This window comes from Zeus faber, assembly GCF_960531495.2.
Source record: "Zeus faber genome assembly, chromosome: 12".
NCBI lineage: Eukaryota > Metazoa > Chordata > Actinopteri > Zeiformes > Zeidae > Zeus > Zeus faber.
In genome coordinates this window covers 3082501-3101215 of record NC_137196.1, presented here as the reverse complement: position 1 = coordinate 3101215, position 18715 = coordinate 3082501, and the positions used below count along the sequence as shown (strand labels likewise).

At 44.3% G+C, this 18715-nt stretch overlaps 1 long non-coding RNA gene across 1 annotated transcript in view; it reads left to right on the top strand.

The window, feature by feature from the left end:
• The first annotated feature begins 12241 nt into the window (after positions 1 to 12241).
• The window catches only part of LOC307237939, a 12986-nt gene continuing 6512 nt past the window's right edge, over positions 12242 to 18715 (top strand). Inside the window, exon 1 of the long non-coding RNA XR_013844420.1 lies at positions 12242 to 12775. This is a non-coding gene — a long non-coding RNA (uncharacterized lncRNA). The remainder of the gene's footprint in view (positions 12776 to 18715) is intronic.

The following is an 18715-nucleotide window of genomic DNA, read 5'->3' as shown; positions in this document are numbered from 1 at the left end:
TGCTGGGAATGCTCCCGCCTACTTAAATGCTCTTGTCAGAGCACATGTTGCCCCCCGGATGCTGCGCTCGTCAAATGAGCGTCGCCTTGCTCTGCAGGCCATACAGCCACGGCAATCCAGGCTATTCTCATTTGTAGTTCCACGTTGGTGGAACGAGCTGCCAAAAATGACCAGAGCGGGGACCTCCCTCTCTGTCCTTAAGAAGCACTTGAAGACCCAGCTCTTCAGTGAGTACCTCCTGTCCTAACCTACAATTACTTAGCACCACCTTGCAGTATTTATTGTTACACTAATGTTGTTGTTACACTAATCTCTGTCGCAATGTAGCTTGAATGTTATTCTCCCTTGTAAGTCGCTTTGGATAAAAGCGTCTGCTAAATGACTAAATGTAAATGTAAATGTAAATGTAAAAAGCCTCACTGGCCAAAAGGTAAATAATAAAGGCCGCAGCGTTTGCTACATGCGGACGCAGGACCAGGTCCATGAGTCTCTGAAAGGTGGCTGGGGCACCAAACAACAGACAAAGCACAATTTTACAACAAAGAACAATACATTTCAGTCAATGTTTACTTTAAGCTTTAAACTGTAAGTATTGTATATACAGAAATGACCCGGGAAGGGGCCGGAATACTACTTTCAATCGCAAAAATGTCATAGCACCGTTACAAGGCTACATTCCCACTACTTTAAATAAATATGTTTTTGCAATAAGAACCGTCCCATGGCATTGCCCTATCCAATTACAATCCACACCAGCAACACATGACCTTGACTGTGATTGGGTGCAGTAATTACACTGATATTCTGCTGAATTCTAATGTAAGGTAAAGGTGAATACACTGATCTTGAAGCAGCACTGTTAAAGTCAAAGTGTTATATTTATCAAATGTATAATACAGGGTCATTCTGATCAGTGAAATTCTTGTGACAAGGCAAGCGACAACTACGTAGAAGGCATTGAAAGAAGATAAAAAATTGTTAAAAATAATCAGCAAACTAGCAAAAATATGGTGTATGAGCCAAATTGCATTTTTGTTTACATTTAAATAATAATAATTATAATTTCAAGACTTCCCATGTTATATACATCTATCATCTATTTTCTCTTTCACGCATGCACAAACACAAATACACACTTGACATTGTTTGTTTATTGCGCTGGCCTACAATGTTTGGTAGGATATTTGTGTTTATTATTTTCAAACAATGACAACTGCAGGGTGCCTGCATCTACAATAAAGGTGTGCTTAAACCACTCTTCTATTGCTAGGGCAGTGGCTATAATTTCAAAACAGAATAGCCACTACATATGGCAAGAATAGCAAACATACACAAAATAAAAATTATAAATAAAACACTAGCAGCAGTTCCAGGGAATGTAAAAAATGTGGAATATAGCATATGTATCCTAATGGTTGTAGACAGAGGGAGAGTATTACGGGACAATAAGAATATAAATATTTAATATTCTAATATAAAGTGGTGGTGTGCCGATGAATATGTACATTCAATTAGGTAATTTACATTGAATGTCGAAGTGACAAGAGCATTTGTAGAATTGTTCATGTGTCATCAATATGATCAGTAGCTTAGTATTGCTGGTTAAGAAGCCTGATGGCCTGGGGATAAAAAACATTTGTGAGTCTGGGGCCTGGCTATGAGTAAGTACAGAATCCAGAAACACAGCGGAGTGTTAAGTCCTAGCTCCTGCAACTTGACAGCCAGTATGGTGGGGACTATGGTATTGAAAGCTGAACTGTAGTCGATGAACAGCAATCTCACATAGCCCACCTTCCGGCCATCCAGGTGCGTGAGCTTGGTGTGCAGTACCTGGGAGACCGCGTCGTCTGTAGATCTGTTCAGCTGGTACGCAAACTGCAGCGTGTCAATGGTGCGGGGGAGGGAGGCGCTGATGTAGTCCTGAATCAGCCTCTCAAAGCACTTCATGACCACCGAGGTGAGGGCCACCGTACGGTAGTCATTTAGGCAGGCTGTGGAGGCGATCTTCCACACAGGGATGATGGTGGACCTCTTGAAGCAGGACGGGACCACCGACTCGGCCAGGGAGGTTTTGAGTATGCTAGTGAGCATCGGAGCTAGCTGGTTAGCACAGGCCTTCAGTACTCGCCCAGATATGCCATCTGGGCCCACAGCTTCCCTGGTGTTCAGATGTATCACAGCCCTCCTGACGTGTCGTCGCCCGACGTCATGCTCAGACACTGAGAGTGCATGCTTATCCCCAGCGGTGTAACTCAAATTAGCCGGTGAGCTAGCTCAAACCGTGCATAATCAGTTCATTAGCTTGGGAGGCTTCCACACTCGTAGCTGGGAGGGGCTGTTCTTTTTGTTCGAGATAGTCCGCAGCCCCTGTCACAAGCTTCTGGTGTCCCGTTGCTCCATCTGTCGCCCCACTGTGTCTCTTTACGTCTGTTTAGCGTCCTTCACCGCCCTCTGCAGTTTGTATTACACTGTATGTATGTACTTGTCCATGTTGCCGGATACGAGACCATCATTATAAGTTGCTGTGCGAGCATTCAGAGCACCATGGATGGATTTATCCACCCACGGTTTGTTTCAGAAATATCAAAACTTTCACCGTGGGAAAGATGCTGTCCGCTAACATAGGTATGAAGCGCATGGCTACTTCTGTAACCTCGCTGACGTCACTGGAACTTGATTGAAATATGTCCTAGTCTACGTCACTCAGAGAGGCCTGAAGCGTGGCCTCTGATTGGTCTGACCACCGCTTTATGTCCCTCGTCACTACCTTTCCAGGTACGATGCTGGGCTTATAAAAAGGGAGCAACGAGATGGGGGTGTGAATGGATTTCCCGAAAGAAGGGAGCGAGACAGTCTTGTATCCATTCTTGTACGGTGTGTAGCAGTGGTCCAAAGTTCTTTCTCCCCTGGTGGCACACGTGATGTGTTGATGGAATTTAGGCAGAACTTTTTTCAGGTTCGCCCTATTTAAGTCCCCAGCCACCACCACAGCCGTGTCGGGATGTTTGTTCTGAAGTCCCCACAACACATCATATAGGTCTGATAGTGCTGTGTCAGTGTCAGCCTGTGGTGGAATATCAACGGCTGTGATAATGACCGTGCTGAATTCCCAGGAGAGGTGGAATGGACGGTATGAGATGGTCAGCTGTTCCAGGTTCCGCAAGCAGTTATGAGAGTCTTGATACGATCAGATAAGATAAACCTTTATTAGTCCGGGAAAACAGGAAAATTTACATCGTTCCAGCAGAAAATAGAGAGCATATCAAGGTACACACTATAAACAATATAAAATATATAGAAAGCATAAAAATAAAAAATCACCATAAATAAGAACCAGAGCATTACGTGTAATGCACATATCTTGACACATTGCACATCAGGGATTGCACTTTTTATTTATTTATTTATTTTTTTTATATAAAGAAATTGCACTTTTTTTCACAGTGTGTGTGTGTGTGTGTGTGTGTGTGTGTGTGTGATCTACTGGCTGCGCTGTTGGTTATACAGTCTGACAGCCGCAGGAAGGAAGGACCTGTGATAACGCTCCTTCCCACACTTTGGGTGAATCAGCCTATCGATGAAGGAGCTCTCCAGTGCCATCAGAGTCTCATGCATGAGGTGGGATTAGTCCTCCATCAGGATGACAGCTTAGCCATCATCCTCCTTTCTCCCACCACCTGCACTGGGTCCAGGGGGGCCCCCAGGATAGAGCTGGCCTTCTTGATCAGTTTATTAAGTCTCTTCCTGTCAGCTATGGTGAAGCTGTTGCCCCAGGAGACCACTCCATAAAAGATGGCTGATGCCACCACGATGTCAAAGAAGCTCCTCAGGAGAGCCCCCTGCACTCCAAAGGACCCTGATCTTCTAAACAGATAGAGTCTGCTCTGACCCTTATTGTAAAGTGCATGTATGTGATGAGTCCAATCCAGTTTATTGTTCAGGTGAACACCCAGGTACTTGTTGATGTTGTTAGGGTTACACCAGCTGTTGTTTATCATGAGGCAGACGCCTCCACCCTTGGATTTCCCCAACTCCTCCGACCTGTTGGCGTGGATAACTGAGAATATGACGTGGTCCAGCACCAGCGGGTTCAGCCATGTCTCCGTCAAACAGAGAACACAGCAGTTCCTTGTATCCCTTTGGAATGTAATCCTAGCTCGAAGGTCATCCATCTTGTTGGTGCTGGGCAGAGGTGGACGGTAAATTTGTAATTTAGTGCCTCTCCGACTGAGGAAAGAACAAACAAAGTCAGTAAAGTTTGTACAGTACTTACATGGTTTTATTTTTTTTCAGGTACAACAATGGTGCACTCTGGTCTGAAACCAAGGTATGAGCGATGAGACACGGTTGTCTCATCTTAAAGAGAGACAGAGTGAGATGCAGTACACAAGCACAAAAACAATAACCAAAAACAAAACAAAATAAAAACCAAAAATCAACGCATTCCGGGTATGGCATATTGCACAACGTTTGAGCACAAGAGTATGTAAGAATTTAATAATGAGTCTATGTAGCGAAGTAAATGCAGCAAAATAAAACATAATATTCTTGCCATTGTATGTGGCCATCAGAAAAACCTGTTCAGGAAAAACCTCAGTGAGGAAAAACCAGATGGCGCGTCCAGGGAAAAAGATGTCCTCATAACAAGGCGAATAAGCGACAGGACGGATGTTCGAGGAATGGTCGGCACTGCAGTGGTGTTCCAGTGGGTACTGCATCTTCACCGCATCCGCATCTTACCCGAAGGAAACATGCTTAAAACGGACACTTCAACCCGAGGTTCTGTCCTACAGGTGCTCACAACGTCTGTTCTGCAGAAGCTTCGTTGTTTCCAGGCAGTGCCAAAGGTGTGACATATACTGTGGGCAGAGGCTGAATCTGTGAAAATGTTGGCTGTGAGTCCAATGGCCATCTAGCAGGCTTTCGTCAGAGCTTTAAGCTCCGCCAGCTGGGCTGAATGTGGTGGAGCGAGGGTCTCTGCTGCGTTCTCTCCTGAGTCAGTGTCCTGGCTTACCACTGCATAGCCAGACCGGGTTCTGTGCTCGTCTCTAGAGCAGGAGCCATCAACGTATAGCATGTGGTCGGGGGTGACTTCCGTGATGGGTTCGCGATGGAGGTCAGGTCGCACCATGGTGAATGTTGAGACTTCAGCTAAACATTTGTGAGGCAATCCATCATTTGGTATGGTCATTTATCAGCCAGGTTGACCATGGTGCATCTTTTGGTTCCAACTTCATGGCCTCGTCAGGGAATTCTGCTCACAGGGCCATCCACAGCGGATTTCGATAGGGGTTGAGGGGGTCAGCATTCGAGAAGCTGTGATTGAATTCAGCTCACATGTTGGCGCGGGTGGCGATCTCATGGAGTCGGCCTGTTCCCACTAGGGGTGTCAGCAGGGCTTTGACGTCTCAAAACGCGAGTCGCTGCCCTACCATAACTTCCTCTAGATTACCGATCGACTGACGGGCCCCTTCTCCAGGGTCGGGAGGCGGTTTGCCAGGGTCATCATGTCCCCACGGGACATACTTAGGGGTGGTAGGTCGGCAGGTTCGGTGCAGGAGCGAAGGTTAAAGGGGGACTTCTCGCGGGATTTGGCCTTTCAGTGTTTGGTTCTGGATGGACTGGTTTCAATGGTGAGTCTATTGAGGGCGGTGGGTGAGAGGCCTCTGCATGTTTCGGTGCAGTTGTTGTCATACTCTGTCACAAGCTTCTGATATTCCTCTTCCAGGACACTGAGGGAGTGACAAAGGGCGTCTTCACGCCTTCAATTGGTGCGGTGGCATTGGGTTTTATCGAAGCTGCGTGTAACGGGTGTGGTTAGGACCCAATTGCAGCACAAAGACAGGCAGGGATATTTGGTAATGTCTTTTATTTGTAGAGCGGACAGAAGACAGGCAGGGAGCAGTCAGGATACGTCGTCGGGGACAGGCAAAGTTGGGAGCAGGGAATCAGTCCAGAGAACGCTGGAGAGTCTGGTGCAAGCATCGAAAACAATCTGGTAATGGGTGACTGGTGAGAGAGGCTATATATAGTGGTTAGATTGCAGATCTGGAACAGCTGTGTGCGCAGGTGAATGGAGTTGGGCTAATGGGACAGGTAAGGAGAGGGAGGGGAAGGTAGAAGAAGGCGGAGATCATGACAGCTGCGGCTCTGCAGGTGATGTCCCTCATCGTATTCGGACTCAAAACTGGATCCCTCCCTCTCGGTAGCAGATGAGTTGGGATCCACAGGAGTGGGCGTGTGCTGGCGTCGTCTCATCCGGGGTGTACACTTGGGCCTGGCACTGCTAGCACCCTTGACCTACGGTGGCTCTTGCATCTTCTTCTTCTTCGATGAGAGGGGGTGGATCAAGGTTCTGCTGGATTTTTCAGGAACCATTCGTCAGTGGGGCTGGCTCATCTTCTGATTCAGGAGCATCGTCGAGCTGGAGGGTGAACTGCATTTTTCCTGACAGCGGGGGTATGGTTACCGGGGCTTGGAATGCAGGCTGAGCAGGCAAGATGGTATTTCCACGTATGGCGAGGGACACGTGGGTGTGGAAGCGCCTTCCTCATCTATCAATGGGGCCATGGTTCATTTTTCTCGTTTCAGCAGATTCACGAACATTTGGAGCATTGAGCGATGCTGGGTGAAGTTCTGCATTTTGGGGTTCTTGGCTTCCTCAGTTTGCTTCGTGCTAATTGCCTGGCTTAAGGCCTTCATCCAGGCCATGGTGGGGTTCGCTGAGCCATGAATCAGCCAGGTTAGCTCTGGGGAGTGAGGGGCCATCCATTTGGTCCACTTGGAGGTGGTGGTTTTGATCTCCTTCGTCACCTTGGGGTGACATCTCAACACTGTCTGCATTGGGGTTTCTTGTGGGTATATGGTAGAAAGTAAGTCAGTCATATTCGGGTCGGGTGGTTGTAGAGCCGGGTGTCGTGAGAAAGAGCTAACTGGTTTGCCTCGGCTAGGTTTAAGCAACGTGTGTGGGTGGGGTTCGCGATCTCTTACAGCAGCCCTTGTGTCTTCACTGTGTGGGGATACAGGTAAAGACAAAGTGTCTGTACACATACACATTCCTTAATGACAGCTGTTCCTACACATTTTACTGCTTATAAGTCAAAGGCCTCCTAGCCTTTGACTTATACGGATGGCACCGTGACCCTGCGGTTCTGGTTGTTCATCCACTATACTAATAGCAGTAACAATTCTATCTTTAACACTGTCGTCCTTTATAATTGTTGGCCTCTCTTGACCATAATTCACAATCCTTTTCTGCTATGTGCCCGTTTTCTATGAATAACTGTCTTTTTTAATTCAATCCACAGTTGTTTTAGTGAAAAAATTGTATCTTGTCATCAATTATGAATTACAAATTTGACAATCTGACTGAATTCAGAATTTAGGTTCGTACAGGAGGCACACGATCCTCAAGACACACACAGTCAACAGCTCCTGACAGTCCAACGTTTCTAAAACAGATTTTTTATGAAATAGGCTCTGCACACTAATTTTTCATAGTTTTGTTGTTGGCTGACTTGACCGCAGACCGATCGGTGTCTGAGGACGACGGCACCTCCTGGCTTAGCTTGCCAGATGATGGCCTGTAATTTACTGCCTATACGACTGAGGAAAGAACAAACAAAGTCAGTGAAGATTGTATAGTACTTACGTAGTTTTATTACAATAGGTAAAACAATGTTGCACTCTGGTCTCATTCCAAGGTATGAGCGATGAGACACAGTTCTGTCTCATCTTATATCCCCCTCCAAGTGGAAAACTACTGGAAGGACAGCACACAGAGTCAAGTGGAAAAGTACTGGAAGGACAGCACACCAAATGAGGGAAATGTACAGAGTTGTACAATATGGAAACTGAAAGTTACTGAGTTACGGGCTACAAGAGAGAGTGAGAGTGAGAGAAAGAGAGAGAGGGGGAGGGGGACAGAAAGGGAGAGAGAGAGAGAAAGAGAGAGTGAGAGGGGGAGGAGGACAGAGAGTGAGAGAGGGAGGGGGACAGAGCGGGACAGAGAAGGAGAGAGGGAGAGAGGGGGAGAAGTTTGACAGAAGCTCGTAAAATAGACTTCAATTTCCAAAAGTGCTTGTCGATCATACTGTATGAGTCACAGTGCAGTATGTACAAAACTACAAACAATAAAAACAATAATAAACAAAAAACTACGGGCTGTGTGCAGAGCCATTATCACCAATTGTGACCTTCCTAAGGCGCACCAGAAGGCTTCGGGAAGCAGTTTTATCCCAGGAACTTGTCCCAGTCGACATGAGGGAACAGCTGTCTTCAAGCCAATGGCAAGATCTGCAGGAGCTGGTGACCATGAATGCAGTTGTCTTTTCTGGCCAGCCAGAGAGGAGAATATATGCACGGTTTTCTAGCGCTCAGGCTGTCCATGAGGAAGTCTAAACTATGCTAGAGATGGGAGTGATAGAAAAACCCCACAGTGCCTGGCCAAGCCCCAAAATGATGGTGCTGAAAGCTGATGAGAAGAAGAAGAAGAAGAATCTTTAATTGTCACGCAACACACCACACTTCAACACATGCATACACACAGACATGCACATGCTTTGGATGGTGGCCGGGACGACTAGGTTTTGTAGATTTCCAGGTCCAACCCATATCCAAGGGTGGATGAGTTGCTTGAGCGCTTAGGAACGGTTTTATAACCGATTTATTAGCACCTGACAAAAGGCGATTGGCTAGCGCCTCTCACTAAACGAGCCAAGGGGAAAATTGCACTCTCCACTCCAGATGGATTAAACCAGTATGGCATACACTAATTTGGTGTTCACAGAGCCCCTGCATCCTCCCAGTGTATGATGGACAAGATTCCCAAGCCCACCATCCCATCCGCGCCATTGGAGAGGTGGAGCGGCTACGTTTTGTATGAGCATTATCACTGGATGTTTTGACTGGCAAGTTTATAATTTTTCATTTAAAAAAAATGTACCAGTCAAAAAAACGGTTATTACTGGAGCCAAACATCAAGGGAGTGACATAGTGCCATAAAACGCAACGCACTTTTCCCCTGGTTTCGTACACCCGAACATCAAAGTTACATAATGCAAGAACAGGCGTTCGGGGAGGTGAGTGGGAATGAAGGAGGTGCCATTCTCCATATTACCATATTAGTCAGTGTACCATCAAAATTATTTTGAAGCTGTTATTTGAAGGTAAAAAAAAAAGTTACATAGTGTTACTTTAAAGCAACTAAAGAAACTTATAGTCAGCCAGCTTCACAAAAAACATCTCTAATGTAAAAAAAAAATCTGTTTTGCGCCCTGCCTATCAAAACAGTGATATTGAATAGATTCAGGTATTTTCTTATTGAAAAACTGTCTGTCTTGTCAAACCTCAGTATTGAGGATAAAAAATAAATAAATAAACACAGGACCGCGGCCATGTCGATACCTGTCACCAAGGCATACAGGTCTTCTTTTCAAAACAAATAAAACAAACACCCAGAAAACAATTATCCTGTCACATTGGAGTGCCATTATATGCCGTTGACGTCAATAATCTTTTCACTGAGGCACCCGGACACTGAATTGCCTGTCACAGATAGCTGTCAGGGTGCATTTCAGAGAGACAATGTGAAAGGCTGAGGCAGATGTTTTAGCCTGTCAAGGTCACAGGAGAACAACAGGCCTTCTTTGTTTTTAGTTGCATACTACCTGGTAATGGAGAGGGTGCGAAACATTCAGTATAATTCTATACATCATATCTGATTGCTTTCTCGTTCCGACTACTTGATGGTTAGACCATACCGGTTGAACCGGCATGTAGCCATCCGTTTACAACAATTATGGGATCATCAAATTTCTTTCCATACATTTCCATAGGCTTTCTTGTTATATACATTTGGAATGTTTACATTCTCTCCATATTCTCATTTCTCATCTCTGGTGGGGATGAGTCTGCCTACAGATGGAAGCTTGACCATCTGGTGACTTGGTTGTGGACTTAAGGAAGAACGCAGCCCCACTCACCCCATCACCGTGTATGACTCCCCAGTCATCTCTGTGGAGTCCTGCCACTTCCTGGGAACCATCATCTTCCAGGACCTCAAGTGGGAGCTGAACATCAGCTCCATCGTCAAGAAAGCCCAGCAGAGGACATACTTCCTGCGGCAGCTGAGGAAGTTCAACCTGCCTGAGACAATGATGGTGCACTTCTACACCTTCATCATTGAGTCCATTCTCACCTCCTCCATCACCATCTGGTACGCTGCTGCAACCACCAAGGACAAGGGCAGACTGCAGCGTGTCATTCGCTCTTCTGAGAAGGTGATAGGCTCCAATTTGCCATCTCCCCAGGACCTGTATGCCTCCAGGACCCTGAGGCGTGCAGGTAAGATTGTGGCTGACCACTTCGACCCCGAACACAAACTGTTTGTAACACTTCCCTCTGCTGCGGTCCAGCAAGGCCAAAACCTTTCGCCACAAGAACAGTTTCTTCCTGTCTGCAACTTGTCCCCCCCCCCCCCCCCCATAGACAGTACACGGTCCTGTACACCCTAAATTGAATGTGTATGTCAATGCGTTATGTTAACGCACATTCCTTATTCTTCTGGACTCTTATCCGTGAACATTGCACATACTGTTACACTTTTAGACAAAACATTTGCACATTCCTGCACAAACTGTACAGCTTTATTTAAAAACACACAATAAGAACAAAAAACAAAAACAGCCTTATTTGACATATTCTTATACATTTTCTTATTGTTGTTTATGCTTCATGTATGCACCGTACACCAAGACAAATTCCTTTTTTGTGTAAACTTATGTGCCAATAAAGACAATTGTGATTCTGATATTAATTAAATTCATTAAATGATGCAGTTTACCGAATTCTAAAACTCACATAGGCATTTAAGATGGCTCATAGAAGAGTAATATACGCTTTGGATAAAAGCGTCTGCGAAATGTAATGAAGTAATACATAATTCTTAGCAAATCAAACCTTTTTTTTCCACAACGGTGAAATAGCCATGCCCAGCAATTTCAATTTTGCTTTCAATTGCTTTTCCTTTCCTTTTCAATGTGAATGATGGTGTGTGGTTTATATAGCTATGTGTATAGTAGTGACGAAAAGTTTTCGACTCTTTTTAGAGATTCGACTCTTTACAAATTACTCGGTAAAAAGTTTAGCTACATTTTCCAACTATTTTTTGGTTTGAATTGTGACTGGAATTCTCACAGGCTGATGCGCATGTGTGACTCACGTGCCATGGATCCTTGTTTGTGAATGAGTTGTCACTAATGGCTCATGCATGTCGTTTGCGATCTGGTTTGAGTGTGACTGGGGTCCCTGACCCTGGGGTCTTTTCGTTCAAGATTCGAGTCTCAGTTCAGCCTATGTGCCCAGCTGCAGTTGCTCTTTTGCCGGAGTGACTCACAATACCAAATCATTTAAAATTAAGACATTAGTTAGCTACGAATGAATCCTTTGAAAGTCTTGCATAACTAGCGTACAGAAATTAAGGCTGAGTTCACTGTATACCTGTTCACATAAGATTGGTTAAACAGTACACTGCTACAACAGGCTGGCATACTACAGGTCAACCAACTACAAACTAGTCTTACAACAATCTGTCCTACAACGAGCTGGCCTAGCCAACAGGTGCAACACATCGCACCACCACACTCCTTCATTTCAAGAATGATTTCTAACTTTGAGTCATGCCGCTCCATGAATTGGCTTGTGTTAATAGTTGTGGGGGAGCAAGACTGTCCACCATTCAGAACAGCAGTGCTAGGCTCTGCATAATTGTCCAGGGAAGCAAAATCAAAATCAAAGATTTTCTTTTTCTCTCTCCTTCCATCCCACCGAACAAAAACATGTTATTACAATTAGGGCATGACTGCATGCATATTGTAAATGGGCATCTCAGTGTGAATGTGTGAATTTGGTCAAAAAAAATTGAGTATCTGCGCACAAAAACAAACAACTAACATGTCTAGAGCAGCGATTCCCAACCTATGGGCTGCGGCCCACCATTGGGTAGGGTATTGCAAATGGCCAGCCAAATCATGGGCAAAACACATAGATTTTATTGAAAAATTTAAAAGAAATTATTAATTACAAAAACTTTTTTAAAATGTAAAAAAAAAAAGATAATAATGTCATGGTATTTTTTCTTTAAAACCTTCAAAAATGCATCGTCACTGATAGATAGGAACTCATGTTAGGACGTACTATATCCAAGCCGGACCACAATCGACGTGCACCTGTACATTTAAGAACTTGTGGTGATAATCAAAATGGATGGTTGACTAGCATCAGGCACACAGCAGAGGAAAGGCGGACAGGCGGGACAGTCCTGCCTGTCAAACAAAAAGAAAGGTTCGGAGAAAGTATAGCGCTGAATATTTATTATTGTGATTTTTTTGGACAGGCACGGAAGAAGAACCATTACCGCTGTACGTGATGTGTGCCATGTAAACTGCGCAGTCACCTCAAGACAAAACACCAACAGTACATGTCCAAGCCGCTTGAATTTTTCGATTATAAACTTAAGGAGTACCAGGGCAAGAAGAAAGACATGGGAACGTCATGTATGGGCACCGAGAACACAAATGACAATCTGTCCAACAGAGCTGTGCGATTTCTGATGCCTTTCCCGACTACGTACTGTATCTCTGTGAGACTGGCTTTTCGGTGCTTGTGGCATTGAAGACGAAATACAGGAATGAACTGAATGTTAAGCCAGATCGTCGTCCCTTTGGCCAGACATCACGTATTTGGTGTCTACCATGCAACATCAGCCGCTCATTAGGTGAGTTAATATTATTATGATGTGCTCCTGTTATTGTTAGTTTTACGTTACGAACATTACTCGAAAGTTATATAGATATAGGGTTATTTTTGACCCACCTCTTTTTTTTGTTTTATCACTGCTGCACTGTATTTATGAGAATGCATATGATTGTTAAAATGTACGTCCTCTGAGAACACACTGTTTGCCTCCGGTATTACTTCTGGTCAGATGTGGGCCGCGAACGCTTTTGAGGTTTTCAAATGGGCCGCGCGTCTGAAAAGGTTGGGAACCGCTGGTCTAGAGGGTATAATGTGAACAGAGGCTGAACAAGCTGTCAGTGGGAAATGCTTCCAGGGCAGACAGACAAGCTGACACAAGATAATGATCGCTGCAGTCACATTCAAAACTCCAATCCCTCCAATCTGCCTTGTTTACTCTATCTCCCGCCTCCACTCTCTCGGTCTTCTACCCCTCTGAAACGGAGGGACTGATAAAGATCTGATAGCTAGGCCTGGGAAAGCAGACTTGCTTTAAATTCATTGACTGGCTAATCGATTTGGCTGTCACCAGGTTTAATGCTCTTTCCCTATGAATGTGCTTTCCCCCCTCCGCCGTTTAAGGCATTCGGGTGCTCGTGAACCTGACCACCTTAGACTTAAAAAAAAAAGTTTTCTTCATTTTGCCCCCATTAGTTAAAAGATATGTAAAATGCATTTGTTAAAAGAAAAAAATGTGTATCTGACGCTCAAATGAAAAAAAAAAAAAAAAAGTTTAATATTCTTATATTAAATAATAAAAATAATAATAATAAATATAACTGCAGACACCAATCCACGAGGTCCAGTTTAGTTATGTTAGGTGTGTTTTACAGTTTCCCGGGTTCTCTGAAATGCAGCATGATTTTCCGAGTTTACTTGAACACAGCATAGGCTCCTGCCAGTCTGTCATCTCCTGGTTGCTCGTCTCGCAGAGCAATCACTATGTCTATACAACGCAACCCTCCTGTCTTTAAAATAACCATCGATGTTTGCCTGTGAACCAGAACTTCTCATTATTAGAACTCACTGCATTGTTGGTTGAAATAGAGCTGCACTGTCAGTGACAGGTGGATGTTTGGTGTCGTGTTAGGCACGTCATTTATATGTTCAGTTTTTTTTCTTGGATTACATTTTCAGTGAGTTACATTTACATGATATAAGAAAAATGTTGTGGCATTTCTGTGGGTAATTACCATTGCATGGCTTCTCTTTTCCGACGTCTCACTGGATATTGAACGCATCACTGAGTCGCACATTTCAGTATTTTCGAGGGACACTGATTACATTTTACGGATTATTTTTAATTATTTTTTTCATTAATCCCGCAAGGTAATGTGGACCATGGATTTAAATATCAATCGAACGGATTGATACTGTCATCCACGAGTTGAGGAGCTACATAAATATGCATGTAAATCAATAGTTTGTTAACGTCTAAAGACTACAAAGTGACCGAGTCCACGCCGCCCACTGACACAGTCCACCGGACCTCCTCAATCGGAATCTGCACAAATTTTAGTAAATAAAATGATGACGTCATCATCATCTTGTACTGCAAATCTCATCTCGTTCATTTTAGAATGAGACATGTGACGTATCAGTTAACCAAGACCAACTGAATATTCTGGGTCAAATTTGTTCGGTTCCAAGATACAACCGTGGAAATTTGCAGTTGGCGCGTCGGCGGCCAGTCAGCAGTCAGTCAGTGGGCGACCTACATCGTGTGTGTGCACATAGTTAGTTCATTTTCACCCTTCATTATTTCATAATTCATATGGGAAAATTGCTTCGACATACGACTGTTTTAACATACGACCGTTCTTATAGAACGAATTACAGTCGTAAGTCAAGGTACCATTGTATCTGTTCAATATGTGTATTGATTTGGATGAAATTAAAATCACAAGATCCTTTTGACATAGCGGTTAAAATGACACCTGAACTGTGTTCATAGCAGGTTAGACATACTTTGGCATCAGATGTACTGGCTCATCTGAGTTAAAATCGATGTGGTTGATGAAACATCAACCACAAGGTCTTTGTGACAGGGCGGTTCGAACAAGATGTGAACTGTTTTCATGTGTTATGCCGAAGTTGATGTTCCAGATAGCTTTAGGCTTCAAAATTCTGAAAATTTTTCCCAAACAATAACAATAAGGGGCTGCAGAACAATAACAATAGGAACAGCTATATTTATTATCAGGGGTCCAGCTTGTACACGGGGTCCAGTTTATTCGTTTTAGGCACGTCTTTTTGTGAAATGCATCCAAATTGACTGAACTCACAAAAATTATGTAGTTAAGTTCATGTAATTCCACAAATCAAACTGTAATGACATTATGTAGCGTTCCCATTTCCCATTTTAATTTCTAAAGTGACATGATTTGTGTCATATGAGATAGGTCAGTTCTAAATAACAGTTCTAAACAGCTGAGCTAACAGTCCTAATTTTGTTTGTAAGTTGTAGAGTAATTTGGAAATTTGGACAAGAAATTACAAGACAAATCAGATAATTGTTTTGTTAAACAGTTGTCCACATCTGGACAAAATAATCAAACAAATTTCACAGTATTTATAAAGCTCACATGCCAAATAATGACTGTATTTTATTAAAATGGCAATCTTAAGTACAAAAAGAAAAGAAAGGATGGGTCAAATGCAGAGGACCCATTTCACTGGCCACCATCCGAAGTGTGTGTGTGTATGCATGTTTGTAGTGGCGTGTCATGTGACAATTTAAAATTATTCTTCTTATGTGGGGATGGTAGCTCAGGAGGTAGAGCTGGTCGTCTAGTAATCTAAACGTTGCTGGTTCGATCCCAGGCTCCTCCTGCTAGCATGCTGTAGTGTCCTTGAGCAAGACACTTAACCCCTAATTGCTCCTGATGGCTGCGTCCGTCGGTGTTTGAATAATTGTAAGTCACTTTGGATAAAAGCGTCTGCTAAATGCAATGTAATGTAATGTAGCTGATTAACTAAAATTAACAATGTTTTGGAAGTGAAATTTTATAACGAAAGCTTGACATTTCTGATGTATGTGTTACACAAACTAAACCATCTTAAGAAAGGTAAATAAAGAAATTATTCACCTTCATTGGATGTCTGAAATTTTTGTCATTAAGTTGGTAATTTTGTATTTCACCAGGTAACGGTGCATGACAGACATTGTAGTAGTTACTGTAACATCCAGATTCGTTTGCTTTGCATCATTGGTGACTTCTATTGCACATGTGAGCACAACCTTCTGAATTTCGACATTTAACACATGTAACAACTTCATAATGACATTCATTGATATGTTTTAAGTAAATTCCTATCTCTATTTTAATTTGTGGCTCTGATGGTCACTATTTTAACCATTTGTGACGACTATGTGACTATATGTTCACCTAGTACATCTGCTGCTGCCTGTATTTCAACTTCAGTCGCCCAACTTCCAACATATTTCATTTGGGATAATTGTAATTCATTTTCAACAGATAAATAGTCATGTCTTAAATAACTATTGTACACATCGGAGTTTTCTTTCATGTGTGTCATCACCATAAGTTTTATTTTTCTGTGATTTACTTCATTTTCACTAAAAATGCAAATGGTAATGCCCGAAAGAAGCAGTTACCATCAGCCACAATGGATTTTGTTTCACAAGGTTCACTCATTACTCTAGCTTTATGTATACTAAAATTATAATTTGAATGGCAGATATTACATTTTAAACACTGTTTCTTCTGTTGATAAAGTGTCAGTGGAAGGAATTTATAGTTTGTATTTTGAGACTAATTAACTATAATTACATCAGTTGAATTTAAATTTGTTTCATCTTTAGTGCTGTCAGCAATATTTTTATTTTTAAATTTTTTTTAACCTGTGCTATCGGCATGCTGGGCATACAACACAGAGTATTTGTATGCGATTACAGCTAGGACAGAGTTAGTGTGCAAGTGGAGTTCAACCTGCAACTCAATCTGCAATGAAACTTAATTTAATTTGGGATGACAAGAGCACAGCTTTTGTTACACAGAACTGCCACCAATCCCCCTCTTTGGAGAATGATCTAACCATGTTTTGGTCTATAAACAACAAATCACTACGCCAAGAGATGGAGAACCACCACGGGTGGGACAAGTAAACATAGAACCAAACAACAACATATACGTTGAAAAACATAAACATAGAAACGTCAGATGACAACATGTATCGTCAAAACACAGCGTATTAAATCCAGGAAAACTGGAACAGCAGTTGAGCACGTGGTCCCTTCCTGTGATAGCTATGGCAGTATATGAGGGAGGGAAGGAGGGGGATGTAAAACTGGAGGGTGTTCGGGACTGTGTTCAAAGCAGGTGCTGGTGGTGTCATTTGAGTCCGCCTGTGTGTGTGTGGGTGTGGGTGGGTGGGTGTGATGTGTCCACAGGTGATTACAATGGACTTGTCCCAATTGGTTTTGGTGTATGAGGTTATAATTATAATCGCCGTATATCATACCACCTCCAAGCAGCGGAAAAAGGCCCCGAACCCACCCCTGAGTCCCGCAGCCAAATAGCCTAAGGAGACCCTGCACCCTTGAGGTTTACACATACAACCTACCCCCACACGCTAATGCTAACCCACAGGTATAAGATGCAGCCGAAGGCGTAGAACCAAGGCTTTGAAACCCTGTCCAAACTGCCCACCCTGCAAGCCGCCGGGGCTCCCACGGCCACCAACGCCCCCATGCAGAGGTGAGGCCCGCCCCACCGTAACTGGCCAGACGCCCCACCCAGCCACAAGCCCCAAGCGCCAATCCACGTAGTCCAGGACAGGACACCCGGCAGCACAGGACACCCAGATGTCAGCCCTCCCCCCCGGCAGATACATGCAGACAGCCAGATATGTGGGCCCTCCACCACCCGAGGCACCCACCACAGAAAGGCCACGCAGCGGCAGCAAAGGCCGACCACCGCCCCCGGCACCCCAACCCACACCTACAACGGCAAGCAGCCACCCCCCACAGCCCCGCCGGGTCGCAACATGCTAGAAACCACCCGGCACTAGGCGCAAGCCGCCAGGACCCGAACCCAGCCCACCTGGTGGCCCCCCGGCCAACCACACCCCCCACCAATCCCGCAGCACCCCGCCATCCCGGAAACCCCAGTGCTCTATGTGTGCTATTGGCAACTGCAGTTAAAATTGCAGGCCGTGGGGGTGCAAGTCCTCCAAGCAGGTCAAACCCAAATCACTCACACCCCTTCTGCCCTGCAGACCCTGGTCTGGTGGAGTGTTGTTCGGAGTAAGATTTATGTGCGAGTGAATGTGTTCTAAGCTAATATGAATGGTATTAAAATTGCAGGAGGGACGAGAAGCACGTCAGGGCAGGAGCCTGACAGGCAAAATTGCAGCTACCAGCCACATTAGATTAGATCAAACTAATTGTCATTGCACAGAGTACAAATACTGAGGCAACAAAATGCATTTCTCTGCATTTTACCCATCCTAGTAACTGATGTATCAAGGAGCAGTGGGCTACCATATAGCGGTGCCTGGGAAGGAGTTAGGGGGTTAAGTTCCTTGCTCAAGGACACATCAGCACACCACCAGGAGGAGCCGGGGATCAAACTGTTGTGAATACTAGATGACCCACTCTACCTCCTGAGCCACTTCCCGCAAACCCTAGGCCTATTGTGTGGTGTATGTACTAAGCTTGAGTCCTGGCACTGGGAGAGATAGGTGAAGCACAACCAGATCAACGCAGGGGTGCAGCAGGCCGGGCAGCAGCCACGCGGACCCTACCCCTACCCCTGTCCCAATCATGCCCCAGCTTGTTCCCCGCACCCCCCGCAACCGGAGCCTCCAACCCACAGCGACCAGGCACAGAGCTGCAATATTTGTCATCAATATTTGAAGGATTAACACATTTGTGTTGTTTTTAGCCATTTGTCGT